Source organism: Pagrus pagrus, assembly GCF_965226575.1.
Source record: "Pagrus pagrus genome assembly, chromosome: 12".
NCBI lineage: Eukaryota > Metazoa > Chordata > Actinopteri > Spariformes > Sparidae > Pagrus > Pagrus pagrus.
The window spans coordinates 16837539-16854127 of NC_140196.1; the positions used below are offsets into that span (position 1 = coordinate 16837539).

Sequence of the window (16589 nt, forward strand, 5' to 3'; positions counted from 1 at the left end):
AATCAACTGTGTCACACTATACCACCATGACGGTACAATCAACTGCCTGTGTATGAACTAACCTATGTATGAAACAAAATTGAAAAACACAACCGGCCCTCAATTATTAGATCTCATAAAGATACACATTCGGAAATTTCATACACATTGCCATCACATGGGGCAATTATGTGGCGTATCCAGGACTTATGCAAAAGCCACAAGTCTTACAAGTTTAAGCAGCTAAAGCACTCCAAGACAGAGGCATTAACAGAGCGGTCGTTCTGCAGCCGCAATGGCAGCAAGAAAAGACAAGGAAAGTGCTGCTGCTGCAACCTGTTTTGGGGTTGACACTTTTAAATATACGCACTGTAAAATCTTAATTTGACCTGGATTTTGGGATCATTGTGGTCTTCATAATGTATAGGTTTGGGATACAGCGTTGTTTTTTGTCAAGCAACAGAAAATATGCAACTATTTTGATAACTTCTTAATTGTTTTTACTTTATAAGTAGCAAAACTATGAAACTTTCTCTGGTTCCAGTTCCCCAATTGTGCGGATTTGGGTTTTGGACTGTTAGTCAGATAAAACAATTGAACTGAAGAGGTCTCTATGGGCTCTGGGAAATTGTAAAAGGATATTTTATTAATAACTCATTGACCAAACAATGATAAAAATAAATCAACTAATCTAATCTATAACGAAGATAAATTACTAAATTGAGTAATCCAAATTTTATTTTGTGTGACTAAATATGCAATAATTTATCAATCAAGCCTTTAGGATTAAAACATAAACACTACAACACAGTTATAATGATTTAATCTAATTATGCCATTTGCCTTTCCAGACAGAATCCAGTCAAGTTTGTTTTCAGCACTAAATAATCATAAATAAAAAGACTAGACTTCTGAAAGGAATCCAACATTTTTAGTTCTTCGGATACTTTTACAACCTTTGCTGATCCTGAGTAATAGGACAGTGTTGACAGCTATCGTTTTTCCAACACACAGCCCCACTGCACAGCCGAGGCCAGTGAGAGGTCCATCATTAGTCAGCAGATAGCGAGTATGCAGCAGCACCGTCATTCAGACAGCTGAAAGGGGGAATTGAGCAGCCCACAGTGAACACGTTGGTGTAAAGAGGCTAGTGTATCGGGGGTATTAAAGCGGTATGGACAGCCCAGGACCAGACCAGAAAACAAACGCTGACAGGACTCCAATCTGGCCCAGAGACGAGGCGAGGAGGGTGTGACTATAATTACAGAGGTATTTGGGCTCTCGCCAGTTTGGCATTCGCATTCACTGCGTTTCATGAGCAGCTCAGGGCTGCATAAGCCCCTGCAAGCTCCGCCATTAACCTTGGGCTGTTTCAAGTCGAGATCAAACCCTGCCTTGATGACTACTACAGTTCACAGAGACTAAAGCTGAGATTAGTTCGACATTGGATCCCAAGCAGTGAAAAATGTGACAACAACAATAAACTAACCCACTCATTTCCAATGAAACTGACAAACAAACTGCAAAAATCACATCTGTAAAAAGGTTGAGAGTAGGAGCGAGAGATGTGACACCAGAGAGACTCAGGATGGCTGGTTCCCTCTGCCTCAACATCAGCGATGTCGTAAATAATTCAGCAGCCAAGAAGAAGACACTGAAGAGACAAAACGGGCTGTAAAATTATGACAATCATTACAGATTCATCTACAAGTATTTTCTCAACTAATAGAGCAAACATTTATTTTAATAAAATGACAATAGTAGTGAAAAATGCTTTTTCTCCAGCGACCAAGGTGATGTCAAATGTTTTATCCGAACAATAGTTTTAAAATATTCTGTTTATAAAGAAATAAAAACAGGGAAAGCAGCCAACACTGGAGATGCAGCGACATGTGAATGGTTGCCATCTTGGCTTAAAAAAACAAAACAAAAACAAATCATTACTGACAATACACCTATCATCAAAATAGTTGCCAATTAATTTTCTGTCAGTCAACTACTTGAAAGGATTTGTCAATTAATGGATTCTCCAATTGACCAAAAATGAATCTGCAACTATTTTAATAATAATTCACTTGAACTGCAACTTTGGATCACTCAAAGTTAGGAAGTATATGCAAATAAACAATGTTTAACTCTCCATTTTGCCTGCACCAAGAGCCCCTAACTTTTTCACTGGCAAACGTCCGACAGATGACGTGAAACGAGAATGCAAGGGCCAGCTATGAAATACTTCTTTGAGTATTTTTTTTTTAGCAAAAATGCCACAAATTTCTTGATTTCTACCTACTCAATCATGCAGTTTATTACGTTATTGTCAATTTAATATTTTGGGTTTTATACAGTTAAGAATAAAGGTCATTTAAATAGATCACATTGGGCTTGAGTAAGCTGGTCACGTTAACTAGTTTTGACTAGTTAAAAAGAAATATATGATAAGTTGATAATGTAAATATTGTGACAGGCCGAGGCTTAAGGAAAATGTGAAGGGTAATTTTTTTGTTTACGTTCTGATTTTATTTTCTGTTTTAAAGAGTCTATACGGACCATTATTTAATTGATATTCATTGTGAAAATAATTAGTTGCAGCTCTAATTGTTAGACTGATCTTTCCAGCTCTGAAATATGCTGAACTGAAAAACGTGCCAGCATTATTCTAACATTTGTGCTGGATGACCAATACAAGGTGGCCACCAAGGCTGGAGGTCAAGTTACTTTTCAGATTATGTGAATTCTAAATATAAAATAGTTGAAAATGATCCTCTAAATGAAGTCTGGACAACACAAACCACTTGTAATGAAAAAATATGGCTCTGAATGTTTCACTTTCTAAATATCCACCTATGAATTAAGTCAGTGAAATCCCATGTTAAATGTGCTGGTCCTTCTGAGAGGCAGATGTCTCTGTATTTATTTATAACCTGGTGTCCCTGCACTTTAACTGGTTCCTGACTAACAACAATAACAACCATTTCCCTGTAGTACTGGAGCATGTTGGCCCTGACATCAGAGTGGCTGCTTCAGAGCATGTCCTTGCGTGAGTGTAGCGGTTTGGGGGTTTTGAGGAGATGGCGAGGGGGGGAGCTGGTGTGGCATAGATGTGTGCTGGGGGGTGGTGAAGACTGAGGTGGTGTAGCTGGGATAGATGAAGAGCACACACAGTACGGAAACCTGATCCACAGACTGCAGGATGGGACAGGGAGGGAAGAGGGCTAAGAATAGCACTGAGCCTGACACACAGAGTGCAGAGTACGCCACCAGCAGCAGCAACAGCAGCAGCAGCAGCAGCAACATTACTCCACTACAGCTTCCAGAGTACTGCCTGCTGTGAGCTCTCACACACACCATGTGGAAAATACATGTGATTTTCCCCCTGCTCTCCCATGTGGCTGCACTTACGACTGCACACAAAGGAACCTACAGGAAAGCAACCTCTAAAAGCATCACCATGTTTGGAATCTTACACACTGGGAGAAATAAAACCAATGTGATTATTAGCAAGAATATCTAAAAATCTACATTCAGGTTTTTCCTACAATAGGAGGCAGGAAAATCCTGTAACGCACTCAAGGAGACGCACTACGCTTGCTGCGACAGTAAACAGCCGGTCACGTGATTGTGGACCTGTATGCCGTCAGGCTAAATGATGGGGGAGGTCTCTCTCAGCTGCACATCCACTCCCAGCCTTCGTCTCCTCCTCCTCCCCCCCGACTCCCTAATGAGTAGCAGGACAAAGCGAGGCGCAAAGGCCCGATTACGACAGGAGAGGGGCAGAAAAGGCAACAATACCCAGCAAAGAGCCAGCCATCTTCAACATGATCACACGCATAGAATAACAGCACACATTGTTAGATTATTGACCAATTTATATGCTTGCAATGTAGAATAACCTCACAGTGTGTACGCCAAATCTGTTATGCGCCCTAGAAATGTCCTGTCCAATTATCTTCCTGTTGACAAAACAAGAAGAAAATAATATTCTTTCAATAGTCCAAATTATTGTTGAAATGGTGGAAAATTGATCAGTTCTAATTTTAAATGAATTTTTTATTCGTCTTGATTTTTTTAAAATGACGACCTATTCATCTAGTATAAATATTAAATATCTCTGGGTGGATTTATTCTCAAGGTCTACAAATTGAGCATTAGATTTGTGGCTGTTTGTCAGTAAAACATTTAATAACATATGTCTGGTGTTTATATTTGTGTTAATAATACTAATGTAGTAAAAGACTTATTGAATTAAAAAAAAAAAATCTGCATTAATTACTGATTAACGTAAGTGTATCCCTTTTAATAATCCTGCAGAACTATGTAAACCAGGAAAGTTGTCGTGGTGTTTAATACAGAGTGCCTGTAAATTACTTCTAAATACAAATAAACACACAAAAGCCTCTTCTATTGTGTTATATAGCGACACTCATGCTCTCTTTCTGCCTAAACTGTCCACCATATTCCAAAGTATAACATTTCCTGGACAACCTAAGTGCAGCTCTCCCCCAACCATCACCGGTCGTCTGAACTGAAGGCATATTTCGACATGGGCAAACAAACAGCAAGTGACACTGGATGCCTCAAGGCGTCTGTTCACCTCTCGCTACCCTAACCCCAGACAGACAAAACACGCCTTCTCCAACCAGAGTGTCTGGCCTTCGTTCTAGTAGTTGTTCGGTTGCATAAATGAGCCAGTCATGTTCCTGGGAAGAGGTGGTGAGCCCTGGTTCACATGGGAAAAGCATGGGCTACCACTGCCAATACTGGTGAGTAAATGTATGAACAGGTACAAGTAAATTACGTGGACCAACGTGGAACAAATGGTTAATTTTCTGCCTGATCTATAGTACATCAAGCATACTCTTCAACTTAACTATGGACACATCATGTTGGTTTGGCAAAAATAGTTTCAGCAAACTAAATTTTCTGGCTTAATTCATAATAATCCAAGCATTAAGCTGTTGTGAGAGTCAGACATAATGTACTATGTGTCCTAAATGTGTATTCTTATGTAAGATTGAGTGCTGAACTGTTTCACAGCCTTATCCATCACTTAAAAGCTTCCATAAAAACAGGAAGAGCCCTAAATTTACAAGGCAGAGGCTCGGGGCATGGCTCGCACACAAATCAAAAGCCTCATAAAATAGCTAATGTTTGTACGCGAGAGGCGTAAATAGGGTTAACTTTACTGGCAGGAATATAAGGCTCAGCCCACTGAAACACGCCCATTAAATTGGTCCGGCAGAGACTCAGAGAGCCTTAAGAAGCCTACCGCCACTGCTCTGAATGTAGGTCAATGATCAGATACCCACGAAACGGACAAGAACAATGAAGCCTTTACTGCTGATTATGGGTTAAAAAGGAGGGGAGAGGGAATGGGGGAGGGATTAGACCAAAGGTTAGGACCTAGGCGTGGGTCTTGTTCTTATTTCCACCACAGCGTCAAGCTCACATGACTCAGTCAAACACTGGGAAACTGTTGCTGTTCAACTTTCAAGGAAACTTCAAGATCAACAGCAAAGATTCAACAGATGAAGATTGAAATTCATACAACAAACATAAACAACATGCTTATTTCATTGCAAACAGAACAAAAAAAAGCTTAAGATCCTTTTCAACTAGTGATGACAAGAACAAAATTAGCAATAGACCATGATGTATTGGATCAAAACAGCCCTTTTATATTGTTTGCACCAAGCAAATTAATATGAAATTGCCATGTCTGTTCCTGAAGCCACTTAGTATAAAAACATAAAAACATGGCATACAAGGTGTCACAACCACAAGGAATCATCAAGGAAGTTAATATGAGCAACCAGCAGGCCTCAGTCTGAAAAATAAACCACGAGGGAAATGCTGTGTCAGTTTTCATTACGACATTCAAGACATGACTCCATCTACACCTGCCACATCCTATTAGGCCTGATGAGATGTCGATCCGATCACAGGCCCGACACATGGCTGCCTGAGCTGTGCCAAAACCACAGCTTTACTGTGCCAGAGTAAGCCTCGGCGAGGCCAGCGTGTAAAGGTTGACACAGCATCTCCCATCTTCAGACTGGGAGGAAAATGCAGCCGACAGAGCAAACCAAGTCTTTGATCAACAGTCGTGCAGCATGAAGATTAGTAGCAGTTTCATTTCAGTATGTTCACTATCGGGCTGTTAAGACGTTGCAGATAAACAAGAACACACTCAGAGGGGTTAACCGTTACTACTTTATTGTGCACATCAGTAACAATTAAAGTAAAAACAAACAGGTTGAAGTTACTTACTAAAAATGAAGACAATTAAGATGATAGTTCATTAAACCTTTAATGAAATATAGGGGTGCAACGACTAGTCGACTACTAAATTAGTCAATGACTAATTTAGTAGTCGACTAGTCGTTAGTGACGTCATCGTGTGTGTATCCCACGGCATGCAATGCCACGCTAAACAATGTTTCACCATAGCCAATTGAAATAGCTCAGAGTGAGACATCTCACTTTCCCCAACTAAATAAGAGCCATTGTTTTTTGTGCAATTCATAATCTGACTATTTTGATAGTCGACTAGTCATCGACTACTATAACGACTAGTCGTTAGTGGCAGCCCTAGGACAATGTATCATCCAACAAAAGAGAGTATTACAACAGATTGCAACTATTGACTATACTCTTATTTATTTTTCAAATTATTTTCTTTATCATCCGTTTGATTTATTGGAAAAATCACAATTTGTTTTATCACAATGTTCCCAAATAATCGTCTGTCAAATAACTGATAATATTGGCAGAACTTCTAAGTTTGTCTTTTTTTGACACTGCAGTCTTGATGCACAGGAAGAGAGAAAAATACTTCTCTTGCAGATATAGCATTAGAGCTTGTGTGTTACAGTCAGCACTGTATCGTAACCAACATATTCATATCAAAATCTCCTTGAGACATTGGGCATAATTTATTCCAACTGCTGTAAAATATGGACAGCTGGTCTGACAATCTCACATTTTAACACTCAAGTGCACTCAGTGTATCGTGCCACAATAAACACCATTTCAGACACAAAAGAAAACGCCTACTTCATTGTGATTTCAATGCGTTTTTGTTAGGACTGAGAAAAGGGTATGTTTTCACCTGGAAATAAGAATCACAAGACCAGTTGGGAAACAATTACTTTACATTAAGCAGCAACTACATTGGCAAACATGATGATTTTAAGATGACAGAGATAATGACTCGATGAAAAATGATGTTTCTTCATAAGGTTAATACATACATACAATATCATACAAACATCACTGATGCTGTCATCTTTTTCCATTGCTGCTATCTGAACTGCAATAACAAAAAGAGCATCTTAATATTACCCAGGATACTGAGTTAATTTAACTCCCTTTGCTCTGAATTTGTTCAAGAGGGTGTTTAAATTCTTTTTCAATTTCAATATGTTCCAGTTTCATCATATTCAACATTAGTCATCATGCTGTGCAAATTTGAACCTAATACGCAACAAGGAAAGTCTAATTATAAACATATTTGAGTGTATAGCAACATAAACAAGCACCCCTTGAATACATCGTAAACAAACATGTTCAACACAATGTTGTTTCACTTATTCTGTCTTTTAATATTTGTCAAGCACTTTCAAACTGCCTGTGTATGAACTGAGCTCACCATCGTCCTAAATGTTGGTAAAATAGCTGATACGACAGAGTCCAAAAGCCAACAATTCAAATATTCTTCAAACAAGCTGAGCTTTAATGAAAGTGTTGTTAGAGTACACAACATGTTGTGTTCTTGAAAGTGTATGCACCAGATCTATTCATAGATGTGGCCGTGCCATTTTTAAAAACAGACATGCATAGTGCAGAAACAGCATGAATAGTAAACCATACCGCTGTCAATGATCAACCAAATTTGACCACATTTCCGAAATACAATTCAAGGTCAGAGACATACTACACAAATTCCACAGTGAAAGGGAGATACAACAAATCCAATCAAAAGACATGCCCAGAAATCATCCGTGAATGAAATACTCATTAACCTATTTTTCAGCAGGAGGGTCCTTGGCCCTCAGAAAGCATGGTCCCTGTGAGAGCCAGAGTAAACAGGATATGACTGCTTTCTTAGGCATCGGTTAAGTTAAACCAGCCAAGCAATGAACTACACCGATTGTCAAATTGTTTTTTCCCCTCTAAACTATCAATGCACTTATTTCCCTCACTACTCATTCATAAAAAGTAAACTCCAAGGCCTCATCAATAATTAAAAAACCGAGAACATTGGAATATTACAACCCAGCTTTTCCTTTCTCCTCCTTTCTGCGTTGTCATGCTGTACTCTTCTGCAGGAAGGTCACAGTCTTTGAAAGCACATGGTGGATTATCATGGCAACATCAGCCGTTACGCACCGAGATATGCACTCAACGTACCAAACAAAAACAATGCTCGGCACACATTCAGCTCCTGGCAAAGGCTTGCACATGTTGTGCAATCATGAGGCTCCACCCTTATACACAAAGATACACGCACATGCACAAACGCATACTTGCAGGACCTCTCGAAGACGCAGCCGCTCGGCTGATGGAGCCAACTGCACATAGGCTCAGGCAAGAGGCACTTCATATCATAAATGGCACTAGTGTTTTCAGTCTTGTTTGAACAGCAACACAATAAACGTGTCCCGCAGCTTGAAGCGAAAGTGATACAGAGCAGAATTTTAAGCTGTCTGAAATAGAGGAAACAGATCATTTCTGCCCTCAGCGCTCGGCCTTCTGGGATTTTTATTTTATTTATTAAAACCAAATGGTGCTTTACCTACCTCTGACCATGTTAGAGAGATTCCTAAATAAACACTTGAATTATGCACACACACACACACACACACACACACACACACACACACACACACACACACACACACACACACACACACACACACACACACACACACACACACACACACACACACACACACACACACACACACACACACACACACACACACACACACACACACGTTAGCACTGAAGGGCAGCTGGTCTTCACTTTGCAGAGGAAGAAGAGTAAAAGAAAACCTCTGACCGTTTTGGGGGCTTTCCCTGAAGATACTACCCTGGTGTGATCACTCAAAAAGAAGAAAAGAGGAACTGCATTGTACTAAGTATTATGTACAAGGTCAATACTTTCAATTCTAAGAGAAACCAGAATTCATAATATCTCTGTTGGTTAAGAAATGCTGCAAGATGGCACGAGGATTAGACCTGGAAGATAAAATAAAAGTCCCAACATCTCTCAGCCAGCTAGGCTAAGCCTCTCTTTAGCAGTCATACTGAGCCCTCTAATGCTTCAAATGAAAGAGTCGAAACATTCAGTGAGCTGGAGGAAATTTGTTTGTACACCATTACAGACCTGTGTAAACTGTGATATTTCATAAACATTTCTTTCTTTTCAGAAAGAAGAATGACAACATTTTTAACACTTTCTTATTCATGTCACTCATCTGCATTTATACCCCACCAACTTTATCTCGTTGTGAAGGTCACTTTCATACCCTGCCACCTCTTTATTTTTCTTTTCTTCAATGATGCAATATACCATTCAAAAATGTGCGATGCACAAAACTTTTGACGTGGACATGATTCATCTTAAAAAGGTGTCCACAATCAAAACATTAGGCAAGTCATAAAATATCCTCGCTACATGAACAAACCAGCACATGTGTTGAACTAGATGACTTCACACATCTCTTCCTTTGCGGATTTATTATAAATAATGCAACTTGAGTTATAGCTAGCAGCATGGCTGATGAGGAGCTTGTGCCAAAAGATAACCATCTTAAATGCAATATTGCATTTTAATGGTGCAAATGGCAAAATTCATAGGGTAGATCAAGGCTAGCGCTAGTCTCCAGGGGATTTCAAAATTCATAAAAAATTTTTAAAAAAAGGCAATTTAGATCGTGATAATATTTTTTGGCCAGATCGTCCAACCCTACATACGTCATATCCATCAGTCAGGAGATTCAACAAATTCTAAAAGGTCAAATTAAAAATAATAATAATAATAATAATAATCATAAATAAATAAAAGTATGTCACATCTTATGTATCCATCCTGAAAACTAAAAAAGAAAACCATTCCAATGAAAACAAATCCATTCTGTGACAAACAGCACACTATGAGATACTGTATGTCCTTTCATATTTGCTAATGCTTTACAGGACCTTGGTCAATACCCTATTCTCTCACTAAGAGGCTTAAAGTCTGTCTGGAAAGGCTACAGCAGCCACAGTATGGTTTCCCAGTAACACATACAGTAGGTGCTTTCTGTGCCACCGTTTACCAAGAGAGGAAATCTTGAAAAGGATCAAAAGTAATTTAGCAAATTGTTCAGTTTAGTGTGACTGAACATAAGGTTGTAAAGACTGTTAATTGTACATACTGCAATTCAAATTTCCATTTGTTCACATTCTCTCTGCTTATATGAACATTTGTCTGGACTGTGTGTGTAAAACTGATGTGACTGTAGACCCTCCCTCATCTGATATTCAAGATCTGGCAGAAATTAGAGGAAAATCTGATTTTTGTGCATCCAGACCTGTCACTCATTGCATCCGGGTGAGATCAGAGGATGAATGTTGGCGTTGAATGTTGCCAAGATAGATGGAGAAAATAATATTTCAAACAGACCAAATCTACTCCCTGGCTGAACGTCAAAGTTCTTCAGACTTGCACAACAGCAGGGCTGCAACAGTTTAACATCGGTACTGATTAATTTATCCATTTTTTTTATTAATTGACTACACAAAATACTATATTATCAAAAATACTAATTATAATCATTAGTTTTTAAGCTAACAACTCTTAATCTTTGAGAGGAAACCCAAATCCAGTGGCCAACTACATTTTGTAGGAGAATGTATCACAATTGAGCAGCTAACTGCAGTTAACCATCTATTAAAATCCCATCTATGCAATCTCAAACATACACGACAAAAATTACAATGTATTTGCTTTAGTGGGAAGATTCTTTCATCAAACCAAATGCTCCCTATTTCTCTCCAAGTCGCACCAACAAATGACACGAATGTGTTACACCATGTAACAAACTGTGCAAAGGCACTGAGGGGAGAATTCAAAACAAATCTAACGTGTGAGAGAAAGAGAAAGAAGGAAGGGAGATAGTGAAAGAAAAAAAGGCTTTGGAGGAACAACAAGACTAAAATGAGTCAGTCAAGGAAACCCTGCTAGAAATGAAAAAGTGGAAATTAACACTTCCAAAAGAGATCTGACAAAAATACTGAACTCTCACAGAATAACAGGCCATATTCTGCTGGCATTCATCAGTCAAGGTCAACAAATATTTGGTGATCGGTTGTTATTAAATTCACCCTACACATGATGTGCATGAAGAAAAATGATCATTCCCATGAATGGTAAATCATATCGCAGATGCAATGTCTATCAAAATAAACTCAGTATGATTTTTTAACATATTGTGCAGCCCTGTTATTTACTTTGCTGTTATTGTATTTATGGGCCTAATGAAAGACAAGGACATAAATGGAGATTATAGCCACTGTCCCTGCCACCAAAGACTCAAAAGTCAGCTTAGTTAACAAGTGTTTAGTAGTTGCAAGCGTGGAGGGTCGAGCTCATGCTTGTCACAGCCGCATGCTCGCTGTGCTGCATATGTGCACCCGGAGCAAAAATGCTCCCTTGCTGTTTTTTATGTGCGCAGGTTTTGAGACCACATACCAGCCATAGAGGATCTCCATGTCTTGCTCTCCTTATAGGGCTTTTGCCTTCTTTACGGTAGTGCTGACGCAACATCACCGTCTTTGGAATACTGATTTGGACATCAATTATCATGGAAAATATAGAAGCTTTGAAGCATTTGGGTCAATCCTAGTAATCACATTGGTCCTGTATAAATACCTTTGTCAGTGAGGCATTGGTTCAACCCTTAAGTGTAACACACCAGCCACATGAAATCAATGATGCCCTTAGAACCCAGTGGAGGGGCCATGAAGACAGCTGAAGTAGTAGATGAACGGTAACCAAAATGTGCCACTCGATGGAGCAAAAGAGACAAATTTGCTCCTCATGTGGACCACCAAAGACCTTTGTAATGAGTGTATTTAAAGAATAAAAAATTGGCTGTGCTGCTGCGATTTATTGCAGGGTTTTCAAGTGAATTCAAAGACCGGCTGTCTGCCAAGCCCAAATTGACTCCCCACCAGGCATTAGTATTGAAATTTTTATATAAATGTGTTTTAATCCGTTTTTTACTAAAATATACACACAGCAAACTCCTTTAAGTAGCGTTGACAGATGTACGATAAAAAAAACGTAATGGTGCGATAATTTTGCCCTCTGAACAATGTATGATCAATAAGACCAAAATTGCTATAATGTACAATAATTTGACCATTTTCTCATGCTTACATTAGTAATTGGGGTTTGTCTACACTGTTCCAGTATACTTTACTTCCTGACATAATCAGAACATGGATCCTTCATCTCACATGATCTCCTTCCAGCCAATCATGCTTGATGTAGCCTCTGGTGATGAACCTGATTCACCAGCATGGCTGTGAGTAGATTTGTGGGCATGTCAAAAATTGGTTTAAATACGTGTTCTGTTGAAATTACACTTTATTACTCATGTACAAAATTCTCCCCCAAAATACAACAATTTCAAGCCACTGGTACAATGGTTTCACATTTCCCATCTGACAACACTGCTTTTAAGGGAATAACACAGCGCGTAGGTTGTGTGCGTGACATTAGCAAGAGAGCGATCAAGCGAGCGAGAAAGAAAGAGAAAGCGTGTGTTATAGTGAGTCTGAAGTTTACAGTAACCTGACAGCTGTGAACGTAGCAGTGCAGTGTGTGTACAGTTTGGACTATTTGTCGATGAACTCCTCAAGACCTAAGTCATGTTCCTGTGCCTTGCCTATATTTCCCAATATATGGCAAAGATGATTAGTACATAGGTGTAAGATGTATCACAATTTTAGACAATCTACAGAGTAAAATATATGTTTAAAGACACAAAATTAAGTGGAAATTGATGTCATATGACTCTTTCACTGCATTCTGAAGAGAATTCACTTCAACAGAGGTTTACATAGAGGTTTAGAGTTGCAGCCTTTTCTAAACACAAGGCAACACAAAGACATGTTCTGTTATTTCAATGTCTAACACCTCTACAATGACAGAAAACTGAACTGTCGAACAATTCAGCGTGACAGCAGAAAATAAACAGATACACCTCAGCCTCAATGACACAACAAAAACTACTGCAGTACTGATGCCAGAGTAGCCATTAACACATTGCGAGAAGCTGTATGGTGATGGAAAGTAATAACAATTACTTTACGTTCTGATCCTATCTCACACTACAACCTTTTGAATTGTGGGACTTCTCCTTCATTATCAGTCAGATCACAAACCGATGCATCCTCAGTTGCAAAGTATACTTGCTGCATCTTTAACCATTATCATGAGATTTTGTTTTGGAGTATTGAGATATTAGCACAAACGGTGAATTTGTGAATCAAATTACACTGGCACATTAACGAGAAGCTTGCTAATCTCACTACATACAATAAACTACAAACTGGCTGTGCATGTCAACAATTGTGGCAACAGAGCCCATGCTTACGCCCGATACACTACAATAATAGGAGAAGAAGATAGTTTTACATGAAAACAGCTGATAGTCTCTCCAATGCCAGGGCTATGACTTGCAACATTTTTGGTTTATTGTAGTGCCTACATAAAAAGGAACTAATACCGCTTCTCTTAGCAGGTTTAAGTAGGATTTTTGACCAGTGGAAACGGGGTATAAAACATCACAGACTACATGTTACAGTAAATCCTGTCCTTTAGCTTATTAATGTTAAAATATTGTATGTCATGGAACACTGAAAGTATGCAGGTTGACGTTCAACTCTAAGCACATTATCACAGTTTCAACAATGACTTCCTCCTCTCTGTTTTAATGTGTGATAATGACTGAAGTGACTAAGTATAGTTTTTAGTTTTAACTGAAGTGAAAACCTACAATACTCTCAGACTTCCATGGTACTTTGTTTGAAAGGCCTTCCTTACAGCTTTTGAAAATGAGTTTCTGTATATCTGTGCGAGAACATGTGATGACTAACTGGCCTAAAAACACAGAATGATGCCACAACCCAATAGCCTCATAGCGTGAATTCAAAAGCAGATGGCAAAATATTGGTTGGATTTGATGATTGTCAATTATCACATTTTTCTTTTGGGAGGTATCCAGTGCAAATGTCTTACACAGATTCTAATGTAGGTCCAGGAAGACCATGGGTAATGAGCTTTTTTATTATTGTACTTAAAAAAAGATATATTTTAGATGTCAGCATAACAAGTCCTGTTCTCTTGATATCACCGAGTTCACTAAACAATCACTCAATAATTGTGTTCTCCTATGTATTATTAACATGAGTGTAATTATTTTGTGACCATAGGTAGAGAAAAGCAACAGAAAGGCTAGCTGTTCTCTTGTGATCACAAAAAGAAAAACACTAATTTCGAGATCACACAATTATTATTTTTTAATAGAAGAAATCACTTTCTTTAAATTTCCTGACTATACCAGCATGGTTTTAATTTTTTAGGCGCTCTCTTCCTCTGCCTTAAACGAGACATGAATATACTTCACATCTGACAAGTGCTGTTGTGTTTACAATCCTTGTGTTGTGTTGTTTTCCTTTCAATGATTATACTGTTAATGTATTTATATATATGTCAAATGTATAAGTCAGTTGCAAAATAATTATTTCGTCTGCCCATTTATAAAAGTATATGAATATACTGTGTGTATGTAAGATGAAATAGCTTTTAAAATATTGGCAATTTTACCACGATTTGCTACTGCTTGTGATTTAAGGGTGTTTTTATAAGCTTCATTAAAGTCTGTATGAATTCGGTTTCTACTAAATAGCGCTTTAACTTTAGATATCTTAAATCTAAGGCTGACGTTTTGTTGGTTCAGAGCGGTCGTTGCACGGACTGCCATCTAAAAACAGGCTGCTTTTGTATCGAGCAACACACCCCCAAGATGTCACAGCCATTGGCTGGGAGGCGCAAGCTCCTGGTTATTCAAGCTATGCTAGTTCCTTGTATGAATTAGCAAATCAGAACAATATTATACGCTCAATTTTATAGCTAATCTGCCTGGAACTAAGCTGGGTGTAAATAAAACGGTGGTGTGTGCGAGATCGTTGCAGACAACACCACCCACCTCACGGTAATGTCGCTCGTGGCTGCATTCAAGGCACAGACAGCAGTATGTTGTTGAGCGCTAAAATTTTCAACTTGGCTATCGTTAGTAAACATAACGAGCTAATGTATAATTAACGCTGTGCCCTGAAATGCGTCCCACGAGTAAATGTGTTGTGTAATGCGACTCCGTGGCCAACATTAGGAATATTCACGTTTGTGTTTCATGTTATAAAAGGCAATACTCAACACGAGAGCAGAGCACAGCCAGAGACAAAAGCCCACTGCAGCCCCTTCGCTGCCCTCACAACGTTCCCCCTCCCCAGCGCTTAATCTAGCTAGCTAGCAAGCTCGTCTCCAGCCCTACACAGCCTCGCTGGCTGGCTGACTGGGGCTAACCCAGCTCTCTCCGTCTCGCCCCGACATTTTCCTATTCTGTGCTCTCGCTTCAAAGCCAGCGAGTTACTAAAAGCAGAAACGAGTGAAATTTCAGTTTGAGAAGAGAAAGTAGTCAATGTGTGTAACGCACGTGGCACGCAACTATAGCGAGCCCACGCAGACACATAACATTCCATTTTCGCACGCAGTTTACTTCACGTTAGCTCAACATTAGCCTGCTCGCAGCAGAACTTAGCCAGATGGCTAACGTTAACTAGGATTTCCAGCCCTTATGATCCGCGGCAGTGAAACAACAAACCTCGTATTGCGCTTACCTTTACACTGGGTTACACGCTCCCACCGACTCATTCAGCTCCAGCTATATGTGAATATTGCGCAATATAAACAGTTATTTCCTAAATATTGGACGTTAACCGTAGCCTACGGCTGTGTGACGTTCATCGCTGGGTTTGAAAACATCCCAGCCGTTCGTCGCCCGTCCTCTCGGTGAAAAGCCCAGCAAAACATGCAAGCGTCGTTCTCATTGGTCGAGAGGAGACACGTGACCGCCTGAGCCCCCACAGAGCTTATAAGGCGTCCGTCTGCTGGATAGACTGAGAGGGGTACGTGTCAAACGATTTAACTCTTATTTGAGCGATTCTGTGAGTAAACCCGCACCTTTAATGTTTAGAGGGCTGTCTGTGGTTTCACATTATGTCAGCTTGTGGCGTTTATAGCCTCTGTCGCTGGCTTTAATCGTGTGAATTTGGGCTGAAAGGAATGGATAGGGAGGACAGTAAGGGGAACTTGACGTCATCTTTTCCGCTGCTGTGTTGCGGTCAGTGGGAATTTTCTCGAAGATCACGGCTGAGGTTATCAGCGGAATGGCGGCTCCTTTCGTTCTTGTGCGCAGGGCTACACAGTCTAGACATAATTTCATTGATAAACTCGTGTTTTTAATTCACCCCTTCAGCCCGCCAACTCATTGTGT

General features: G+C 39.5%; 1 protein-coding gene across 2 annotated transcripts in view; it reads right to left on the bottom strand.

The window, feature by feature from the left end:
- Nucleotides 1-16113, bottom strand: part of ankrd12 (ankyrin repeat domain 12) — a 38450-nt gene extending 22337 nt beyond the window's left edge. For both annotated transcript variants that reach the window (XM_084368468.1, XM_084368467.1), the window contains exon 1: nucleotides 15934-16113. The gene's annotated coding sequence lies outside the window, so the exon portion shown is untranslated. The remainder of the gene's footprint in view (nucleotides 1-15933) is intronic.
- Between the last annotated feature and the right edge of the window lie 476 nt (nucleotides 16114-16589).